General features: G+C 45.6%; 1 protein-coding gene across 3 annotated transcripts in view; it reads right to left on the minus strand.

Annotated features, from left to right (window-relative positions):
* Positions 1-24,081, minus strand: part of Slc1a2 (solute carrier family 1 member 2) — a 130,436-nt gene that overhangs the window by 95,336 nt on the left and 11,019 nt on the right. The window contains exon 1 of one of the 3 annotated variants that reach the window (XM_085696672.2): positions 18,030-18,048. The exons of the other annotated variants lie outside the window; for them this stretch is intronic. The gene's annotated coding sequence lies outside the window, so the exon portion shown is untranslated. Of the gene's footprint in view, positions 1-18,029; positions 18,049-24,081 lie in introns of those variants that run through there. 3 annotated transcript variants of the gene reach the window in all.

The following is a 24,081-nucleotide window of genomic DNA, read 5'->3' on the forward strand; positions in this document are numbered from 1 at the left end:
TATGATGCGGTTGTCCTAATTCACAAACTTTCTAAATTCTTTGCCACATTTAGGCAATGAAGATTAAATAGACAATACACTGCTGCTCTTTCTTTCTTTCTTTCTTTCTTTCTTTCTTTCTTTCTTTCTTTCTTTCTTTCTTTCTTTCTTATTTTCTTTCTTTCTTTCATAGTCATAAGCTCCTAAGAAAGAAACTCCCACCCACAAAGAGACACACACCCCTGCCTCTGCGCTACTCCCTGAGAGCGACCACCTAGCAATTTGGAAGTTCAGATGACTTCACTTGAGGCTTGAAAAGATGCCAAAGGCTCTCCATGAGAACAAGCCTAGGGAGACAGCCCGAGTTTTCCAATGAGAAGCATATGTCCAGGGTACACACATACTCTTCCCCTCACGTATGGAAGGACACAACACAAAGTACATCTTGTCCCAAGGACTGACTCATGCTTATCCTCTGAGACTTAGCTTTCTCATTTAAATCCCGGGGTCCTGCCATCAACAGGCCAGGGAAAAGACTGTTCTGGGAAAAACTTCTGGGCGATCTATTAATCAAGTGGCAATTACCAATGGAAGGCATGGAAGTTAGGTGAAGCCCAGGCATCCTCGGACTCGGTAAGAAGTCATTGCCTCTGTTTCTCCTGTCTCTGACCATCTCTCTAGCAACATCAAGTCAGTTCCATTCAATCAGCCAAAGCCATGACCTGCATGCTCTCACCAGGAGGGTTCATTATATTGTGATTCCAGACAGTCTAGGAAAGATCAGATCTATTATGAGTCACATATTTCCATAACCTAGCTGGTCATATCATGCAATCCCTTGGCTAGCTCTTGAAAACCCCAAGAGCTCACGGTCTTGATAAGACAACCCACAGCAAGCAGCCTCTCTGACTAGCTGTTTAGCACAGGATGCCAATACATGGACCTCTTCAGACACAGAAGAGAGGCACACGCTTGAGTTAGGAAGAGCCTGGCTCCTTGTGTGGTTCAATTCTACTGGGTTCTACAGAACGACTCTTGGATTTTTCTTGGTTTTGGAAGAATAACGCTGGGTCGTGGGCCTGGTTGGCATGCACACTAACCTTCTCTGAATGCTGTGGTCCTTGGGCCTCTTCATGAACACATGCAGGAGGGTTTGTCTAGGTGATTTCTTGGTAAGGAGTTTTAGTTTAAATCCCAGCTAATCTGTGCGGCTGCTCTGATCTCTTGACACATCTTTGTTCACGTCTACAGAGAGCAGCAAGTCAGGGCAAATGAATAGTTATCAGTTTCCCTCATTTCCTCTCTTCCACCAGCCGCCCCCTTGTCTCCTGTGTCAACGGAGTCCTAGCAGAATCCAAAACCCAACCCAGGGAGGAGGTGGATGAGCCTGTCGCTGTCCCTGCAGAGCCAGCGCCAAAGCGGCTTAGTGGCTGAGTGTCCGTCCCCAACGCCGGCACGCCCTGCTTGTTTTCAGTGCTCTGGGTATTTTTAGCATCTGTAGGGAAAAGCTAAGCCACACTAATGACACCCTGAGCTCCAAGTACCAGCAGTACCTGCAAGCGCTGAGGCTTCAGGTGTGAGAAAACAACACTTCATTGAAAAACCACACCCACGAGGAGGTGGAGGAGAAAAAGGAGCTGATAAATTCAGCTGGAATGAGCTCTGGTGAGAGTTACCTATGAGAATTTTCAAGATTGTAGTAGCCACACATATTTCTCCTCTTCCTCTCTTTTGTCCTTCCTTCCTTCCTTCCTTCCTTCCTTCCTTCCTTCCTTCCTTCTTCCTTCCTTCCTTCCTTCCTTTCTTCCTTCCTTTCTTTCTTTCTATTCCTTTCCCTTTCTTTCCCTTTTGACTTCTCCACACCTCTTTGCAGAACCACCTATCTCTATGTGCTTCACAAAAGTACATACAATAATTGACATCTAGCCAATCAGAGTGAGCTTTTCCTCACTGGCCACACCAGGAACACATGGAATTGGAGTTCTCCAATGAGACTCCTCCCTGGGGCCCCTTCTGGAAGCATCAGGAAAGGGGCAGTTTTTATTGCTGGGATTGACTGTGAAGGCGCCAGATGCCTTGAACTGTCAGGACCGATCACTGCCTGAAACACAGATGACTCAGAAGCAAGCCCAGCTAAGAGACTCAGTAACCCATATCAGCCCCCGGGACCTGCTGTATCTAATCCGGCAGAATCCCTGGACACCTCAGTTACATCAGGATAAGGTTTCCTCCTCTTTCCTTTAGGAGTGCCACCGAGAATACTTGAAGAAAACTGTGCAGGGCTGTCATTAAATGTCGACTTTTAAAAACTTTAGAGCAGAGAAACTATAAGTAACCCACAAACCTGATCACTGACACCCACTGTGTTGTGTCAGGGGACCCCAAATTTCTTTATCTCCCAGAGGAAGTAGGCGACTCTATAATCTCCTCCTTTGCACTTCCTCATAGCTGTCTTTCCAAGAGAAGCTAAGCATCCCTGCCGGCCTTTAGGTGCTGTGTACAGTGAATGAACACGGGACTCTTCACGGAGGAGAGATGCTGATGATGACGAGAATAACGGTATAACTGACGACAGGGGCCTGCACCCAGCAGCCCACAAACTCAAGTCCTCAAGGTTAAAAATGCTCACCACACTCTTATGAAGCATGCATCTCAATGGGCCCATTTCACAGATGGAGACACTGGAGCTCAGGACTGACCGACTTGGGCAAGATGACAGCAACTGAGATGTGAATCGAGCTTCAAATGCAGCCATTTGTACCACAAATCAGGTGTTCAGCCACAGCTCTGATCTTTCTACTGTGTCACCTGCCACTCGTGGGTCTTTCTTGCTGTCATTTCACATTGCCCGCCTGACCTGCGCAACCGTTAACGTCCTCACCACAACAGAGCATCAACTTCTCATGAAACGTGTACTTATTGTTTGTGAAAGTACAAAGCATGCACCTTAACATTTATCCTAACGCATGGGTGAGTGGTTAAGATCTGCCTCAAACACTTGAGATACTTGTTTCTGGTGATGCACCTTGAGGTCCGGTACAGGGGGTTGGACTCCACACACCCCAGGGCAAACACTTGCCCCTCCATTCAGCTATATTCCCCATCCTTCAATGTTCCCTCTGAGTCTTAGTCTTCGGTCTGACTCAACTTTTGCCACCAGGACACCATACAAGCTAAACATCTACAGCTAAGGAAACCATCAAACACATAGAGGAAAATTGTGTGCTAAGAGATTTATCACAGTGCTGCACATAATGATGAAGTCTTAAAAATAATATAAATGCCCAACAATAGGGGACTTATTAAGTCAATTGCATGTTGGAGATATAATTTAAAAATACATAAATTAATTGAGTTATTAATAGTGACACCAAGGAAGAATGCAATAAAAAAGATATCTGGTTATTCCTAAATAAAAATAGCACACTTCAAAGAGTACGCATAGATTTTTGTTGTTTTTTTTTTTTGGTTTAATTTGGTTTGGTTTGGTTTGGTTTGGTTTGGTTTGGTTTGGGGTGAGGTGATATTTTGACACCTCATTGGGAGGTTCAAGCATGTCTAGAACTTTCTAGTAATTGTGATGGTTAAGACTTTTTTGTTGTTGTTGTTTGTTTCTATAACATAAACTAGAGTCATCTGAAAAGGAGGAAGTGCAGTTGAGAAAATATTTCTATCAGACTGGCCTGTAGGCAAGTCTATGCAGCATTTTCTTGATCGACGGTCAGTGTGGGCGGGCCCAGCCCAGCCTCAGTAATGCACCCCTGGGCAGGTGGTCCTGAGTGGTATAAGAAAACAGACTGAGAAATCCATGGTAAACAAGCCAATAAACAGTAGCTCCTCCATGGTTCTGCTTCAGTTCCTGCTTCCAGGTTCCTGCTTTGAGGTCCTGTCTTGACTTCTCTTGGTGATGGACTTTGACCCAATGTGTAAGTGAAATAAGCCCTTTCCTCCCTACATTGCCTGTAGTGATATGTTGTTTGTGATCTAACAAATAAAGCTTGCCTGAAGATCAGAGTGCAGAGCCAAACCACTAGATAACCATAGAGGCCAGGCGGTGGTGGCACACACACCTTTAATCCCAGCACTTGGGAGGCAGAGGCAGATGGATCTCTGAGAGTTCAAGGCCACCTTGGGCTACACTAGATTGATCCAGTCTCAAAGAAAAACAGAGCCAGGAGGTGGTGGCTCACACCTTTAATCTCAGTACTTGGGAGTCACACGCTTTTAATCCCAAAACTAGGGAGGTGGAGACAGGAAGGGATATGGACGGGCAGAGAGAGAAATATAAGGCAGGAGGACACAGGAGACATAACATTTAGTCTAAGGACTTGTAGAGACAGGATACCCCATTCAGCCTGAGGATTTCGGAGAGGTAACAACTGGTGACTGGCTGCTCTGCTTTTCTGATCATTCAACTTTTACCCCCTACTATCTGACTCCAGGTTTTTAATTATTAAGAACAATTAGAATTGCTAAAGTTGCTTTTTGTCAGGGTTCTATCCTAGCAATGGAAAAGCAAATTGGGACAATAGTCAGGCCAGCCTCCAACTCTCAGTCACCCTCCCATCCACCCCAAGCACGGAGGTTACAGGGATGAGTTGGTGATCATGCAAACCAATGTATTTGATGTATTTTAAGCAATCCCTGACACAGAGTAAGCTCTGCTTAAGTCACAGTTACCATTCTGCTGCAAACTCCTCAAGATGAGCACAATCAATTACTTATCTCTGAATGCCCATTGCCTACTAACAGATTTGAGTCTCAGTAGGGGTCTAATCAGTGTGGTTTGGTGTCCAGTAGCCTGTTCAAGATAATGCTGAGGCTCTAAAGAACAGCGACCATGATACACCTCCTAGCAGGCACACTATATACCCCATCTCCTGACAGATCCTGTCTGTAGGCTCTCTAGAGCTGAAGGGACGTGTGTGGGGCCTTCACAGTCAATTGGATGGAAGGGGCCACTGACAAACAATTGTCACAGCACAGCAGACTTCAGCCAAGGCCTGTCCTTTCCTCGTCTGTTCTAGTCAACACTTCCGCAGTTGCCTGAAGAAGAAACACACACCCGCGTAAAGGAGAGTGTAGTGTCACTAAGCACAACTCTCTCATGGAATCTCATGGACATAAAACAAAACAGTAACAGAAGCTCTCTTGTCAAGTGTGATTTGCATCTGTGGTTAGGTTATAATCAACAGAGCCAGTTAGAGCTGAGAGTGATTTTTTAATGATACTATAATTTTATAGATATTTGAGCTGTACAAAAAACCATTCATGTGTCAAACTGTGATAAATTTAGATGTCACAGGGGACTCGGAAAATAACCATCCTCTTGGCTGATCTAAGTTCTGATCTCATCCTTGAGCCCCAAGATTCTCTGAGAAGGAATGTATAGATAATGAACGTGTGCCTCCACCCTCCCGAATAACACAGACCCACATCTGCACAACACATGGCCGTAAATCAAAACAGCAAGTGGACCCAGGAGCCTTAAAGGATCTCAGAGCGTCAGCTTTCTGGCCTGTGGATTAAGGATATCAGATCATCAAGTCATCGAAGATGCTTGTCAGCTGACTGGAGAGGCCTAGCCTCTTACCGAGGTGGTCACTTCAGCCCCATCCTCATTTCCAAGTCTCAAGAAAGGGAAGAAATACCATCATGGAAGTTTGGTCCCTTATTTATTTTTTCTACTGCACAGCTACACAGAGACTTTCAGCTACAGAACCGGAGAACTTAAGAGGATTTTAAAAATCCAAGTCTTACCCTCCCAAAGCCTAGAGGAGAAGAGGAGGTAGTTGTTGTTGGTGGTGGTGGTGATGATGGTGATGATGATGGTGGTGTTGGTGGTGACGGTGGTAATGATGGCAGTGGTGGTGGTGGTGGTGATGATGATGGTGATGGTGTCGGTGGTGATGGTGGTGGTGGTGATGGTGATGGTGGTGATGGTGGTGGTGATGGTGGTGATGGTGATGGTGGTGATGATGATGGTGATGGTGGTGGTGGTGGTGGTGAGAAAGTGAAAAAGAAATCTCTTTGTTCCTTTCTAAGTTGAAAATTAGAAAGGTCAATCTTCCAATCAAATTGGGAAAACTGACAGCTTTTCCAGAACATAGACCGGAAGTAACAGGTGTTACCAACCTCAGATTCCATAGCATGACAAATATATGTCACATAAGTTCCCATTTCATCCTCCAGACAACCCTGCAAGGAAACACGTATTGTTTACTCTTCCAGTTGGGCAAATGGAGGTTCAGAAAGGTTGAACGGGTGAACAATCTGCCCAAGGTTCAGCTCTTGTGCCTTCAGCTCTACATAGAGAGTTAAAGGCCAGCCTGAGAAACAGTGAGACCCTGTCTCAAACCCCTGCCTCAAAACATAGATGTATCATGAGAGATTTCAGGAGATCAACACTAGAGGAATGTTGAAGGATGGTTCAGAGATAAATCAACTTTGCAGCAATGATTGGAACACAGACGAGCTTATGGGAATTGATTGGTAAAGTTCTTAACCACTGAAATAAATTTTTAAATTTAAACCCATCTTACATATGTGAAAACTGAGGCTTGGAAAGCTTAAGTAAATTGTCTTACAATTCTCTCCAGGAAACTTACCCTTCGCTAAACTCCAATTCTTTGTATTGTTAAATAAAATGAGAAGCTGGAACTTATAACTCGATACATCACAACCCAGCTTCTTTCTTCTTCCATTGTCTATCAGAACTAATGTATGAACTTGTTTCTGGTCAGCTAATAACTGAAGATGACGGCCTTAATCTGTGGGAGAGGGTTATCTAAGCAGAGGTGAATCAAGTCCTTCCGAAGGACAGAGGAAAGTAGGGGGTAAGGGGAAGGGACTGTTTCAAACATCCTACTTCTGGAAACATGATTCAGGGCACCAACTTTTTATGCAACTCCCAAATGCCAGGGGAACAGAGTCCCTAACCAGCAGAAAGGACCCAAGGGCTATGCCTGGCCCCTGTTGATCTTTCCCCACCAGATGGAACAGCAAGAAATAATGGCCACTTTCCTGAGCAGTGGCTACGATTTACCTCGTCCGGAAAACACTGGCTGTGCTTATTAATTCCATACTAGACACAACTCATTAATAATTCACTTCAGAATGACTGACAGGAGAGTGCCTGGCTGCCATGGTAACAACAGCAAGGCTTGTTCGTTTGCTTGCTTGCTTTAAAGCACAGTTGTGTGGTATATCTGAGATGCTTTTCATGAATGTTGAATTCCTGGAGACACTGCGTGTGTCTGAATGAACGTGATTAAGTGCATAAGAGATGTCTCTAAAATGCAGTTTACGGGCCACTAAATGGCAGGACATTACAGCAGGGGAAGCAAAAATGTCTTTCTCGGCTGCATACTGCACCCTTCTGGGAGGAAAAGGAAATAACAGAAATGCATCCTATTACTGGATGCAATTAGCTGTTATTCTGAAACTTTAACCATATCAAAAATTCTATGGAAAGTATACTTAATCTTTTTCTTACATTACTTAATATTTACATATTTTTAATGATATAAATTGGGGGGGGGGGGGGCAAATGAGCATCGATGATGGAAGCCAGAGGCGTCAGATGCCCTGGAGTTGGAGTTACAGGCAGTTGTGAACCCCCTGAGAAGGATACTGGGAACCAAACTGAAAATATTCTAGCCACTTCTGATTTTATCTTTTATGGACCTACACAACGACATTAAAAGCTTGTCTTTGCCTCACTCTGAGTCCCTCTGACCTCCGTCTATAGAAACACAGATGCCGTCTTCAAGGTGAGCTGATAGCACATGGACCTGTGCCTCTCTGTCTGTGTGTCCCAGCAGCCCCATGCTTGACACTCAGCCCGTGTTTCCCAGTACATGACTCTCCAAAGATGCTCAGAAGTGTTCCTGGAAGGAGTACATGAGAGAATCTGGGCAAAGCAGTATCTCTTCAGTCTTGGCTCCCTCTGTTCAAACATTTCAGGTCTCAGGAGTTCATGAATCTAAGTCACCAGCTGACTCAGTTTCCCGTTGGGATGTCTAAAAGAGAATAAAATATACACGGAAGGGCTCTTCTCCTGGCCGGGAACGTGGGTTCCTCATCCTCCTAAAGTTTCTCCCTGGGGTTTGGGTCTTTCTTAGGCCATCAGCTGTCCAGGCTTCACTTTGTGTTCTGTCGAATGAGAATTTTCTTTTCAGACAGTGACATTCGCAGCTTGTGATGCTGATTTGTAATTTGAAATGGCCACCGCGACTTTCAGTAACTGGTTTGGCTAGTCGTACACATTCATTTGGTCAGTAGATGACTTTGGCCCTGCCCCAGCAGAGCCCAAGGGGGAAGATGAGAAGCAACTCGGGCAGACGTAAAATTCAGAAAACAAACAAAGGGACAGTTAACACTGAATTTCAAACTTTTGGCCACAGTTCACAGGAAGAATATTTGTGTTCACCTTTTCACTGTGGTCCAGACATATACATGCACGCACAGAAATGCACACTTGAGCGTGCACACATCGGCCTGCAGAAGCAACCCCTGGCCTTTCCACATATGGTGTACGCTTGGTATATACTGCCAGTTCAGATATGTGGTGGTCTTTATGTTCAAGCATATCACTGGCAAAATTTAATTTCCCAGTTACACACACCAAAATAACAAACGATAAAATAGAACAAACAGAACAACACATGTACTGTAATAAAATGGTCATCATCACCCCCAAACACACATCTGGGAACAACTGTACTCTAATCATTTCTATTCTCTGCCATTTTGTCTTTAGAGTTTGTTTCTGAGGTTTTTGTTTTGTTTTTTGTTTTTTGTTTTTATTTTTGTTGGTTTTTGTTTTTCAGGTCAAGCACACTGCGCAGCACAATTTTGGGGCCCGCACTTTGAGAAGCACTAGTCGGAGCCGTGCTCCCCCACTGCACCCATGTGATGAAATGAAACACGATAGAGGCTGAAAGCACACAGCAGATTTCGGAAATAATAGCAAGACTATGTAAGGGCCTGGGGAGCCGGCTTGGTGGGTGGGGCGATCGCTGTGCAAGCGTGAGGACCGGATTTTGGATCCCCAAGAATACACACAAACGTCAGGCAGGTGCGACAATCATCCTGTAGCCCAGCTCTGGGGACAGAGACAGGGAACCACCAAGCAGGAGCAGTCGGACTGACCAGACTATCCAAAGCCAGCTCCACGCTCAGGGAGAGGAAGGTGTGCACACCTGCACACATGTGTGCTGAAGCACAAACAAGCACTCACCCTCAAAAAGTAAAGCAAATGAAAAATGAAAATTAAAAGAGACTCATCGATGGTTCCTCATATCTGCTGCACAATGGAGCAACGGAAGTTTCCGTGCCCTGAGATAAACAAAATACTCTTTCATTACTAAGTTCCTCTCTTTCTTTATTACTGTGGTTCTGATAAAAATCAGCATTATATATGTGACTCTGTTTTATTTCTATTGGACAGAAATAATGTTTTAAATCTTTTGTATATTTTATGCACAGAGTCCTCGTTTACATATTTTTATGCACACACATATTTTATGTTGGGTATATTCCCCATAGGCCCTTCTGTCCCCCTTTTCATCCCCACCCCTCCTACTAGTTCCCTCTGTTCCCCTAGGTAGTTTTATTTCTACTTTTATGATGTCATATAGACAGGCATGATTTTATGGGTCTCTATAAAATCTAGAAGCCAACCACACTTGAGAGAACACACTAGATCTATCTTTCTGAGACGGATTTAATTTGCTTAGCATGATTATTTCCAGTTGCATCCACAGTATCATCTTACCATGACCCAATGGTCCGATATAGCCTGTCAACTGCTTATACAAATAAAGTTTTATTGAAACACATTCACAGTCATTTATCGGCATAGTGTCCATGGCTGTCATTCATACTGAAGTGGCAGAGTTGAATAGCAACAGCATGAATGGTACTGCCATGCACAGGCCCTAAAATATTCACTAGTTCTTTGAGGGAAAAAGTCAGCCCCTAAACAGAACGCTAGCTCTGCAGGGCACTGGCTCCCGGATCTCCCATGAATGCCACATCATTTGTAGAGCTAGTCACCTACCACCCACCTGAGCACCCAGAAGGAAAGGGAGACAGGATTGGGTGGCCCCAGGCATCTTTCAGGGAACTAAAGAGTTTAAATGGCATTTCCAGGTAAAAGTTCTTGCCTCTTCCCCCTCAGCATGCCAGCAAGCGCTGAGTTTCATGCCACACTTTCGACGGTCAGATTGGAAGCTGTCTACACCTGTCCACGCTCACATCAAGGGCTTTCCTTTTTCAGCCCTCAGATCTCAGGGCTTCAGTCTCAGCTATCTCAACTATCCAAAGTCACTTTGAAAACAGTGGGTGGAATAGGTTTCCTGGGCTGGTTTTGAGGGAAAATGCAAGCAATGTAACTGTTTGCAGAGTGAGACCTAATCTCAGTAATCAGGTAGCGATCACTCTTAACCATCCCCGGGTGTGCCTGCACACGCATGTATTGATCACAGTTGTCAGAGGGTGAATGGGAGTCTTTTTCCTTATATCTACTTTAAAATTTTCCTCTTGTGAAAAGTCAATTGCTTGTGCAGTTTTGTGCTCCTGGTTGAAAAGAGCACATTTGTCTGTGTGGGATTTTGAGCACAATGTTAGCCTCCTACTGACTCCTATAGGAAGGCGCACAACACGACCTCAGGCTAGTACAGGCTAGACCGAGGATAGTTTGAGGGTCAGATGGAGAGACTAGCCAGCCGACTTTGAACAAAATAGAGGCTGCAGCGCCCCCTTGTGTCAGGGCAGCGCAAGACCCAGGCAGAAAAAGAAGGCTGGCTTCTTGGCGTCTCTGGAGGGCAGGCCCTATGGGATAATCCTGTGAAGACTGGAATTTACAGAGTCAAGAAGCAGTTAAAGCCTTCTTGAGTTTGTTGTTCATATTTCCTTTACAGAGTCAAGAAGCAGTTAAAGCCTTCTTGAGTTTGTTGTTCATATTTTCTCTTGACAAGTCAGATATGTGAAGTGTCCAAGACCTGTTCTGTGACCGCTCAGAGAAGGGTCCAGCGTTCCCACACTCATTTTTCCCAAGGAATCTTAGGGTCTTGGGAAAGCCTACTGAAGGGGTTGTCCTGGTCCCTTCAGTGTCTGGTTGGCCATGGCATCCTCAAAACCTCCTTTTCTGGAAAATTCAGAATCAGTGAGGTGCACACATTTGCTTGGAGAGGATAATAAAAGTGTCACTGGCAGGTGTTGAAGGTATTGACTTTGGAGGGCCCAATTCTGTGTGTTTTGGGGAAATATAAGCATCATTGGGCTTAAGTGGTAAGAGGTGAAAAGCTAAATCAGCTACCTTTTCCAAGCACTTACATGCTCCAGCACAAGACGAAATGGCAAGAGACGGTTATTTCATCCTCCAAGGCAGCTGTGGTTATACCTAGTCTATAATAACTCTGGCTAAGGAGCCTGAATTTCCAGAAGACCGAATAGCATGTCCAGAAAATAGCCTGCACTGGATTCAAACATCTTGAGACTCCTCATTGGTGCCAAGTACCCTACACTGAGGTTCAGGCCAGAGTGTCAGGTCATGTAGCAGAAACCCAGGATTCCTTTTCTGAGCACACAGGTTGCTATGCTCTGTGTGGCTGGCAGGGGTTGAGTAGCTGACTGCAGTCCAGAAGGCCTTCCTAGCACCTAGCAGAGGCTGGTCGATCTACAAGCATCTGCTGAATGACTGGCAGATGCCACATTGTATTGCCACCTAAGGGATCCGTGTGTTACAGTTCAGAGGGGCTCTCTGTGTTTACAATTAAGGCATGGGTAGTTACTGATCTCCCTCCAGTGCTAACAGCGGGGTTCCTTCCCTTATCCCTTCAAAGACAGCTGGTTGAAAGTGGTCTCCGGCACACACAACCCATCGAAAAGACTCTGGTACCCCAGCACCTTCAGCCCTTTCTGCTGCCTTGTTGGTCCAGACAGTGACGACAAATCAACTCCAAAACCCAAGTCCATGATGCAGTCTTGAATTAAACTGGGATTTGTCAATAAGCAAGGGGCATCCAGACAATACATGAAAGGATTTAGAAATATGGGGGGGAGCCACCCACCACTTTCCCCTCCCAATTTGAAAACTCCCTTCTGGATTTTGTGATTCTCCAGAAACATAACCAAATGAAATTTATGAATAAAGTCAAAAAGATATTATAGGTGCTCCAGGACTTCTAGTGGGGTTATTGCCCAATTTACACTCAATAAATTAAAAAACCTGTCATTTGAACATTCACTTAATAGGTCTGACACCTGCACATCACAGCTAAAACAAACCTATTGTAAACGTGCTGGGAATAGTACACTGGCCTACAGTTGGACAAACTCATCCGAAATGGGGCCTATTCTAAGGTAGTGTTGACTGTCTTGCACAGTGCCCTGTCTGCTGTACTGACAGGGAAGAGCAGAATCCAAGTACGAGTGTGTTCTCACCATCATGATGTCAGGACATCTTAAATCAGGGACTACTGTCTACCTAAAAGGGAGCAAGCCCCCTCCCGTTCACTTGAGTGTGAACCTGCTGTGTTTAGCTGAGTGCTACCCCTTTAGTACCATCCCGTCTCTCTTTGCAGTTCCCCTTCTTGACCCTATTGAACACTTCCTTTCCAAGGTCAGAAAACTTTGCCAAAAAGGCAGAGTTTCTCACTCTGCCTGCTCAGGTAGTCCTGTTATCCTGGTTTTCCTGGGACATTGCAGCACACGTATTAGGTGGCTCCCTGTCCCTGATGTGGCGTCCTCTGCTCTAAGGCACCACACGGAGCAGGCTTCTGGATGTGCAGATAAGAAAACTGGAACTTGAACCTGCTGGAGTGGAAAGGTACCTTACACGTACATGAACGTTCAAATAGCTAATTGAATTATCCTGATTGAGAACAACAACAAAAGCTATCTTCAGTTCGAAGAGTGTGAACTTTGTCCTATTAACAATGTCTGGATGATCCAGCAATAACTGGCCAGAAGGGCAGACGCCGGCTCATCTCTGGAAAGAGCACTCTATTATCTCACTATTATCTCACCTTTCCTCATTTCCATAGACGCTGCGAGGTTGCCAGTCAACTGGCCACGGGCAAGTTGGAAACCCAAGTGAACTGAAAGCTGGAGACGGCATCATTTCTATTAGGAGTGACCAGAGCCATTTGTTCTCTCTGGGGATCGGAGAGGCCCCGTACTGCATGTCAGTTCTGTTACACAAGAAGCCGTTGGTAAAGGAGGGAAGGGCTTTGCACAAATGCATGGGTCCTCCTTACGATGTCGGAGTAACTCAGACGCAAGCTACATTGTCTGAGAGAGGTATTTCTCCGTTGAGGGCTTGGAGGCTACCCGGCTCCTGAGGATCACCCTCAGAACCTGGGCACCCTGTGGTAAGTGATGGTTTCAGACAGCCGGTAAAGAAAAGCTCCCACAGGAACCAGGGACAGCCCGAGCTGCTGGCTGGCTCCCTGAAAATGATTAGCCTTGGCTTCCCCGGCAGCCCAAACTAGACAAGCATAGGCCATTTCTGAGCAGTTAGGAAGCTGAGGAGCATGTCAGAGGTCACGGAAGCTCCTACTGGACAAACAAGAAGAGAGGGGCAGCCCTGTGAGGAGGACAGAGCTCAAGTCAGATGCACAGACTGAGTTATCTCTCTGGAGACTCCCATAGAATGTTTCCAAGGTTTAAAAAAAAAAAACACCGAAATCAGCTAGCTACTTTTATAATTGCCATTACTTTATTTCATTTGCCTTCAGTAGGATCTGTACATTGGCACCATCCTTATATGCCCGGGAAACAAAAGGTTAGGGAAGCAAAGTGAACTTGAACTTTCTCATCTCACTCCATCACTAAGACATTCCAAGGAGCAGGCACCTAGCCTAGAAAGAGGCCCCAGCCTCACACACACAGAAGGGGTGGCCTGAGGTGAAACAAGAACACAAATCAATCAGGAGATCTTCAAAAGCGTGTGTACTTGGCAGAAAGACGGAAGCCTCAGGGCTATCTGAAACACAGCTGGGAGTTCTGGGCACAATCGTGTGAGCTTGTGTGTATGACCCTCCAGAGTCTACCTGCTGAAATCCTAATTGCTAAAGAGGTAGGATCAGGTAGTGGGTCACTGAGAAGTGGGTAGCTCACAAGGATGATGCCCTCACAAATAGGATTAGCGCCCTAACAAAAGAAGCAGAGGGAGCTCATTCTCCCCTTTCTGTGGGCACAGGGGAGAAATGCCATCTATGAAAAAAGGTTAGGCCTCACCAGATACCTGCCTCCATCTTGGACTTGGACTTCCCAGCCTTCAGAAGCACAGAAAAGAAATGTCTATTATTTATGAGCCACTCGGTTTATGGAAATTTGTGAAAGCAACCAAAACAAATTAAGACATGAAGGGACCTCATTGTCTTCTTTTGCCCAGTCTCTAAAGTTCAGAAGGCATATTGTGGTATAGATTGGAACTCTTTCTGGTCCAGCAGCCAGTGAGCACCAGGATCAAAACACTAGCCTTTCCACTGTCTTTCATCATGAGTTTCAGGATAATGAAGAAGCAGGCCAAATGTTTGGAATATTCTGAGTCCATGTTGACCACCATTAGAAACACCGTACTATCTCCAAGAGTTCTATAAGTCAATTTGGCCTCTGCTTCCAGCTTTTACAGGCACGGAGCACTCACAATTTTGCAAAGGCTGAGACGAGATGGCACACCGGTCCAAGGACACACAGCCTAAACTCAGAGTGTCATCCACAGCAAGCATGCCCCTTCCGAAGGTTTACTGTTAAGTCGGCAGCAGCTTCTCATTCTGCTAACTGAAGGCTGCTTCAATAGGCCTGTCAGGGTCTCAAGTTTAACCTATACTGTGAGTAACCCCACTGTCTGACTGTATCTGGGAGGTGATGTGATGTGAATTGCCTGATCCCTCTGTGTGCACGAGTGTGTGTGTGTGTGTGTGTGTGTGTGTGTGTGTGTGTACGCCAGAGGACAATCTCAGCATCATTCCTCAAGCACTATCCACCTTATTTAGTAAGATGGGATCTTTCTCTCACTGTCCTGGAACTCATCAGATAGGCTAAGTTGGCAGGTCAGCGAACCCCAGGTCTGTCTGCATGTCTCTGCCTCTCTAACTCGGGGGATTACAAGTATACACAACCATTTCCAGTTTTTGACTAGAGTGCTGGGTCCTTGTGTAAGGCAGACACTTTGCTGATAAAATCATCTCCCCAGCTGTGCCTTATTTTAGGGGTGTTGGGGTGAGATGAAGTCTCCTCCCACACACACACAGCAGCAGGCTTAAGCCACTTAGTCAACTCCCAGCCCCATGAATGTAAGAAGAGGGTCTTTTAGAAGAGTCACCCAACAGCCTCCTGGGTGGGAGGGACACCTGCCTAGCCCTGAAGCATCTGCCGGCACCTGATCCACCTTGCTCTAGGAGACACACCGTTTAGCTGAGTGTATTTCCATCAGCCTAGAAGTTGCTTCCAAAATATAAATGGTTGGCTTGCAATCTGTTCCTCTAGTGTGGAAAGGGCAGGCCACCCACATTTGCCTTTAGCTCGTCCTTACGTTCCCTCTTCTCCTTCTCCTGCCCCTCATCCTGCCATCTGACCAGTTTCATCTCCCTTTATCCTTAAGAAAGCCAACAGCTGACGTTTAACAGACTCGGGTTTCCTACAAATACTTCCTAAGTCATAAGGGGAACTAAAGTAAGTACTTTTAATTATTCAGTCCAATTACTTTGCCTTTGATTTACCCAAACTACTGAACCACACTGCACTCTTTCCTCTCATTATTGGGAAGATTTAAGTCTTCACCTGACTTTGTTACATAAATGTTACTACCAAAGAGTCTCATACAAAATCTAGACGGCCGTCACAGGAGGCAGTGGGGTGTCTGTGGAGGGGTAGAGCCAGGTCATAAGACATGATGGCTGTGGTTGGGTGACTGTGGCTGTACCTTGGAAGGGACAGTTCCTTCTGACCACATGTTACCTCCAATAATGATGGATGGATGGATGGATGGATGGATGGATGGATGGATAGATGGATAGATGGATGGATGATGGATGGATGTGGAGTTGGGAACTCCTTGCTTGAAGAGACTCTGATATTACAGGAAGAGTATATAATAAAAAATAAATACTTGATTTTTGTCTTGGGTTCCAGGTACACAGTACTAAAATCTTTAAAATCCCATTGGAGTTCTAAGAGTGTTCCTACTTTGGATCTGCTGGGTATCTGTGTATGCTAAGGAGATAGCTGGTGGCTGAGGGGGCCCTAGATAGCTTCAGGTAGGGCTGCTCACCAGAAAGATCCAGGATTGGAACTTTCAGTACCATCCCAAGTTGCCCAGGGGAGACTGGAGGTTAGACAACAAGGGTCGATGATTCAGTCAGGGGTTTTATACTGGTGAACCCAATAAGTTGTGGACACTCTGAATCCTACTCCTGTATCCAGCCTATGCACCCTTGTGTGGCTGTTCAGAGTTGTATCCTTTACCACAAACCAATAATTTGAATTCTGTCCATTCTCTGACCTGTTCTAGTTATGAACCACACAGGAGAGCCTTGGGATCCACCTCGATTTACAGCATCTATGGTAGGGGTGGACCCTTATCTCTGATCAGGATGAAACTGTCTGTAGAATTCCCTTTAGGTGCTGAGAAAGATGCTGTGCATTTGGAATAAGGTGTGTAGCAAGTTAAACAAGTAAAAGGCTGAAAACATAGAGGAGGGGGGCTCTTCCAGCAGCCCACAAGCACCAGCATTCCACTCACACCATCAAAGACACCCGGGTTACTTTTCTAATCTTATCGTCAATGGCTTCATGGGAAAGACTTAGCAAACATACTTGTGGGTGCACATCACATGTTACCAAGTAGTCTGTAAAGTCAGAAGGCTGGTGAAAACCCACGCTGAGTGCAGCAGGCTGCAGGTAATCAGAGTTATAATTCCAGGAACAACGACAGTGACCATTACCGGGAGTCACCCATATCCTAGGCACTATGCCCAAATCGCTTCACACAGACCTTGTGTGCCAAACCCTGTTGAGTAAGTGGCATTGCCCCTTACTTGAAGAGGCTCTTTAACTTGCCTGAAGTCTGAAGGGAAAGAATGAAGAGACAAGAGGTTTGTCTTGGGTTTGATGAGAGATTCAAACTTCATAACCATGTAGCGTTGGCTCCTCGAAGCTATTTCATGCCAAGTATTTCATGGCCGCCTACTCTAGTTTATAGCAAAATAGCAAGTGTTCTCGAGGTCTTCTCTGGTCCCTTTCCTTGTTCACTGCCACCGGAAGGAGCCTTTCATGTAAGCTTGTTCCTGCATGACTCCCTGTTAGAGCTGGCCACATAATTTGCAGGGGACAGTGCAAACTAACAAGTTGAACTCACTTTTTTCTAAAACGTTCTGCCAAGCACTCTGCCATACGCCCGTGAAGCTGGCTGGCCTTGCTTCGCTGTGTATGTTTGCTCCCCAGGAATCTGAGGTGCTCTCGACGGAGAAATCGGACGTTCTTACAAGTAAGACTTCTCCAACGAGCTTCCCTCCAAAGACTCTCACTCGTTTATTCATTCAACAAACATCCTGTGAGCCGATGACAGAAGAACCCCAAAGCTTCACTTCAAACGCCCTCCGTGAAACATTAAAGCCATAGCTTCCCTGCTTTCTGAAGATGTGGGCAAGTTGCCCCCTCACTGACTTGCCTCTGTAGCGTAGCCACAGGCAAAGGGGAAGCCCTTTAGAGGACATATGGACCGGGGAACAGTCTGGGGTTCGTAAGGGAATGTATCCTTTAACTAAAAGAGTGTTTGCATGCCTCCTTTAATTTTGTTGCCAACTGGCTTGAAACACAAGCTAGTCCTTTGGGGTGCCTAGTTAGTCATTTTGAAAAGAATATCTGCTTTCAGGACTCCATTCTTGAGCTGTTGACTCTGGCGTTTCTCCAACCTTTCAAATGTTCTCAGGTACCTTTCCGTTCAGCCTTAGAGCACACGCCTGTTCTAATCGATACTTGCCCCTTCATCTTAAAGAAGTCTGTCAATAACCCAGACAGAAACAGTTTGCACATACCTGAATCCAGAAACAGGGATCTTTCTCAAACGTTGCTGAGGAGAATCCAGGAGGCTGAGAACAAGGTGATAAAGAGGATCCAGGGCCAGGGTAGGCAATGAAAACCAAGACTGCCAGCTTCCTTGCAGCCCCAAGGCGATCAGTTGGGTGTAGCCCCCAAAGAACTATCGATCTCTGACTAACTTGACAACTCGGGGTGACTTGAAATGTATAAAGTCAAAACATCAGGGCTTCCTTTCGTTAAAATCCAGGCAACAGCTGGTGCTGGCCTGGGAAAGGACGATTTGCCCTCTGGCTTGCTTCAGAGTGGCAGGAAGATGGCCATTGCCCAATCTGTGGCCATACAGCTCCATTGCGCCCCCTGCTGGGAGAAATGCTTGGGCCGCTTTGGTGAACAATGGTACATGCGTTGATACACTTTGATATCTGGAGCTGACTCAAAATGTGTTAAGAGTCTTCTGACAGAGGAAGACAGTGAATGGGGGAGTGCCTGGTTCTCAGAATTCACAATGACTTCTGTAGCAGAGAAAACTAGAAAATGCAGAATGTATGATTTGATTGTATTTTCACATCAAAATCTGCAACCTTGGATCTGAATCTAGCAGCATTCACCCCACCGATAAGAGAGGGTGGCTGCAGCTAAAGAGCTGGCTTATAACTGACTTCTTGTCCTGTCGAAGGTTCTAAGAATGGTTTTTGTCCTCTTATTCCAACAAAACGCAAATACCATCAAACACAGCGAAGAACCAGAAAACTGAAGCAAAGGAGTCCACTACAGGGCATGCTGGGGGATACATATGTATGCATGCATGCATGTATGTATGTGTAAACATTCTTGCTCAGGTTAGCAGCAAATGCACATACTACAGATGTCATTTCTCTCCCTGTAGGAAGTCACAGTAAGGGAACTCCGCTGGGAATGACTAAATGCTCCTTAGCAATCAAAGGCAACAATTTAACCACATCACCGGCAGCTTCTGGTAACTGTTCTTCTAAATCAGCTTTATAAGCAGTTAAGCTGTCAAGCCTCGAGTTTTATGCACTGACGGGATTTAAATACCAACTTTGACTCAGACCCCTTCTTTGCATCTGAATGTCTAATTCATTCTAGCTTCTTGTTTCCCTTTGCAAAGAACAAGCAAAGAGAATAGACAAGATTCTGAAGGGAGGCAGGCGATCTCAGGAAGCCAGAGACCTCAGAGATGCTCATCTGACCGGAACCCACTGTGTTCTGAAAGAGGTCCAGAGAAGGGAGTTTATAGTCTTTCCCAGGCAGCGGAGCAGGGACACAGTGGATCACGGTAAATCAGTTTTTGGCTTCAAGAGATGAGTTGCTGCCCAAATGACGGCATTTGTAATCTACTTGAACCCTGATAACTTTTAGCCATCAAAAGGCTGGTTATTGACTGTTGGGCAGGGAAATTTCACTGACCAATACCCTATAAAGATGGCCAACTCCCAAAGAACCAAAAGACATCTTTTCCTAACCCCAGCTCTATTGCTGGCTTAAGCCTATTTCTTCTCTCTTCTATATGCCCTTGTGAGTCTCTTTCCCAAAGCAGACAATTCAATTACACCAACACTCACTGGGATGAAGATAGTAAGTGGAGGTGAAAATAAATTAAGATAGTCCCGATCCTTGGAGAGGTCTGAAGGACAGGCAGACCGGGAAACGCTTGGTACAGTCTGATCTAATGATCTAATGAAGTGCTGAGAGAAGTCTGAGCAAGGCAGAGCGGGACAACCTCCCTGGAGGAAGCTCAACTCAAATGCCACCCCTTTAAAAACCTACTCTTATTTTCCCCAGACCGAGAGGGCCATCTATTTACTCACTGGATGCACTCACTATCTTAGGATCTAGGAAGATGCAAAACCAACTGGTCCTCAATATTCTAACAACCCATGAGAGCCAAACGAGGAAGAGGGTAAATAAGCAAGGCATCTGAAAGCTATGATTGCTGCAGCGAAGGAAGAAAACTGTGAGGCCTGAGATAGAGCTAAGAAAGAGAGAATTGTTCCTAATGGTGTAGGGAGCGGGGAGAAGGCCCTTCTAAGAAATGGCATTGAAGCTGATCACCAAAGAAGGCATAGCCAGCTTGGGATGATGGGAGAACAACGGAGAGAAGCGGTCTGGGAAGGAAAATGGGTGTGCAAGATGCAGGTAAGATTGCAGGAACAGGAAGATCTGGAAGGTTGGAAGCTATGCACCTCCTAGAAAGCACTGGCTGTTGCCCGGGCTAAAGTGATACCTGTGGCTGTGGAGAGAAAGGGTCAGACTTAAGGAACCTTCTGGAGAGAAGGACATCAGTAAGCCTGTGTAGCAGAACTGAGAGAAGAGAACAGGACAAGGACGAAGTGGGTATTAATGACTTCAGTGCCTAGATGTGTGGCCGCACGGCTGGCTGAGGTGGGGTGACTTGGAAGGGAGCAGGTGCGAATCTGCAGAGGAAATACCAACAGTTCCACTGTAGCACACTCATCCCCGTGCACCCATGCATTTGTGCAATGCATGGGTGCATGGGAACACCAAGTAGGCCATGTGATCTGACAGCCTTGGGGTAGGAAAGGACCTGAAATAGTACCGTTCTTCTGAAGGTATCAAAAGGACAGTAGTATGGAAATGTTCCAGAAAGGATCCAAAGAGAATGCAGAGCCCAAAACATGACTAAAATAATATTGAATCCAGGGCATATAGAGATAGCTCGGTGATTAAATTGTTCACTACACAAGCCTGAGGAACAGTGCTCAGAACCCCAACATCCACATAAACAGTCAAGTGTACCAGCATTTCTGTAATCCTTGCACTGAAATGAGCAGGGAGGGAGAGACAGAGGATCCTGGGACTTGTTAGACAGGCAGTCTAGTAAATTGATGAGCTTTGGGTTCAGCGAGAGACTCTGCCTCCAAAAATAAGGTGAGGACTGGCAGAGAAAGATGTCTGATACCAACTTCTGGCCTCTACACACACACAGGGATGCAAGCATTTATGTGTGCTACATCACACACACACACACACACACACACACACACACACACCACTGAGTCCAAGAAAGTCTACACAGACATTACATAATGACCTGGATTTAAGGGGAGAAAAAGAACAACTCCAGCAAAGAAGACATAAGAAGGCTTATAAAAGGTGGCTGTAGAGAAAAATGGTACCCACTGCCCAGCAAGGCCATCCTAGCCAGCTGCTAACAACAGTGCCACACAGGCAAGACAAACTGACTGCCCACACCCTCAGGTCATTATGAGTGATGATAGGAATTTGCCCATCTGGGCAGGGAGTGTTTTCCTTTTCTCTGCTGTGAGTCATCCTCCCTACGTGCGCTGGCTAAGTCTATGTCAACTTCACATGAACTAGAGTTATCTGGAGGGAAGGAACGTCAATTGAGAAGTCCGTTCGACCCAGCTGTAAGGCATTTTCTTAACTTGTGATTGACAGGGGAGGACCCAGGCCTTTGTAAGTGATACCACCTCTGGGCCAGTGGTCGTGGGTTCTATAAGAAAGCAGACTGATCAAGCCATGAGGAGCAAGCCAGTAGGCAGTACCCTTCCACGGGTTTTTTCCACCAGCTCCTGCCTTCAGGCTGCTACCCTGTTTGAGTTCCTGTCCTGATTTCCTTTCTGTACAGATATGGAAGTGCAAACTGAACAAGACCCCTCCTCTCCAACTTGCCTTTTGTTCATGATGTTTGGTCACGGCAACAGAAACCCTAACCAACACACTGTGTCGTTGGTTAAACATGGATCGGTTGAACACGCTGTAGGAAGCCTCAACCAAGAATTCCCAGAGACACCCTGCGCTCCCTGCAGGAAGCCAAAGCAAACAATAAGCTGACTCCAGCTCTGATTCTTGTCTTAGATACAATCTTGCAAGAAGATGAGTCTGAATGCCTTCACTGACCCAGGATTTCCCTCAGAATACACACACATGCTGCACTCACACACCCTCAAACTAAGACAGAGGACCCAAGGTTCACTCTGCTGCCCTGTGTATCAAATTCCCTATTCACCACTTCTTCTTGATTACCACTCAGAATTACAGTAACAACAATAATAATACTAATAACTTCAGGGTGGAGGGATGTCTCGGACAGTAAGAGTATTTGATGAACTTTCAGAGGATCCATATTCAGTTCCCAGCACCCATATCTGGCAGTTCACAACCACCTGTAACTTGAGCACGTACACACACACACACACACACACACACAAATAAAATTAAAACAAACCTTCACTTTCTCTCTACCTGTTTACAGCCTACACCAGCAGCACTACAGAGCCATCACTGCTGATTCTGGACTGGCAAAGGTGGCCTTGAAACTGATTCATTTAACGTCCGCTTTGCAGAACTTGGCATTCCAGGCATGTCTGTGACAGGCGACATTGTCAGCCACTCTGAGGCACCGGGTCCCTTCTGATCCCTCTCCTTACATCTCGGCATGGCACAGATTTAATTACACTCATCTCCAACCTTTACAGACATCACGGCTCACCAGGATCCTGTCTCAGCCCCATTTTTAATTCCTTTCATGATCAGCCGGGGTGAATTTACCTCTACCATTAGAGTAGCATTCCATAGAGACCCAGATTGTCACGTGAGAGTATCTACCTGGTGTCGCACACATGCAAAAATTTTAACCCAGCACGTGAGATAAATTCCTTATCTTCTTCTTCCTTTAAGGATTCATTCCTTCCCTAAATTTTTTCTCTGAACTCATCTGTCCCCTACTTGCTTAAACTAGAAATCTGAGAGCTGGCTTTACGCTCATCTTGCCTCCATGGGCACTTGGTCACTGAGCAGTCCTAACAGGGCCAGAGTCCACTCCACGCCCTAAGTCTTTCCTCTCTCTCCTTAACTTGTCCACCTCAGTTATCACTGTAATCTTCTCATTGGTCTCGATGACCATGTCTCATATGCTTACTCACCCACAGGCCACCAACGTTATTATAATAAAGGCTCGGCAATAGCCCACATGTCTAAAAGAGACTGGTTAAATGGATTTTTATATACCCATTCTGTGATCTATTATTAAGTATTGAAATACCTGTTTTATATATAGCATGTATCGCACGTAAGTACACCTATACCTACCACAAACTCATACAACCAAAAGTATTGGGTGAACAAACAACTAGCTACAACAGTGTGCACAGGATGTCCCAGTTTGCGTACTAAGATTAATATATTTATGTATGCATAGAAACTGTTACAATCATGACGATTTCAAGGGTACAGGATCAGAGTGGGAGACATGCTCTGCCTTCACACCCTCCTATAATATGTGAGGCGTATATGTTCGTTTTTAAGAATGCCTATAATTTGTCTTATGGGGGGAATGGTAAAATTTTTGTTGAAAACTGTTTTGACAATGACTTACTACCAAGTCCTTCAGACCTACATGTTATTTCAATACGTAAAATGAACTAAGTGTAGCTTGAATTTAATCCGTGACCTCTTTACTGAAATGCTGGAAATATGCACTGCATCTAACTTCCATGGCAAATAGTGGGTGCTATTTATTTAAGGAGATGTGGAAAAGGAAGGAAAGCAACCTGGAATGACACTGGCTGGCTTGCTTTAGTTTCTGCTGCCCTGCAGTTGTGCCCCCTTGAACCGAGTTGGACTGCTGAAAACACAAACATGGGGGCCACCAGTGTCACAGACTCAGAGCACAGCTGAGGGACCTAAGGAAATAAAGGGACACACAGACCGACCATCTCTAGGACTTGGATTGTACACAAAAGTGTTCTTCTAGCTCAGGAAACATCTTAACATTCAGGACTGGACAGAGTTGACAATGCACATGGCTCTGTAGATGCTGGAAAACGCCCGGCGTGGGTCCCTAGCACAGCGGAGCAGATATTCCAGAAGGGGCTCCCAGCTTAGTGTTCACTCTCCTCAGGATGAGGACTCCAGGATGCCACAGGTAGGTAGAGACAAGCAGCCGCGGTCAACCCCCTGCTTTTCCATAGCAGCTAGTTACACTCCGGTCTTACGGATTACGGTTGCTTCAGGCCCATCCCATTAAGTTCACTACTCAAGAGG

This window comes from Myodes glareolus, chromosome 10 (assembly GCF_982192425.1).
Source record: "Myodes glareolus chromosome 10, mMyoGla1.1, whole genome shotgun sequence".
Classification (NCBI taxonomy): Eukaryota; Metazoa; Chordata; class Mammalia; order Rodentia; family Cricetidae; genus Myodes; species Myodes glareolus.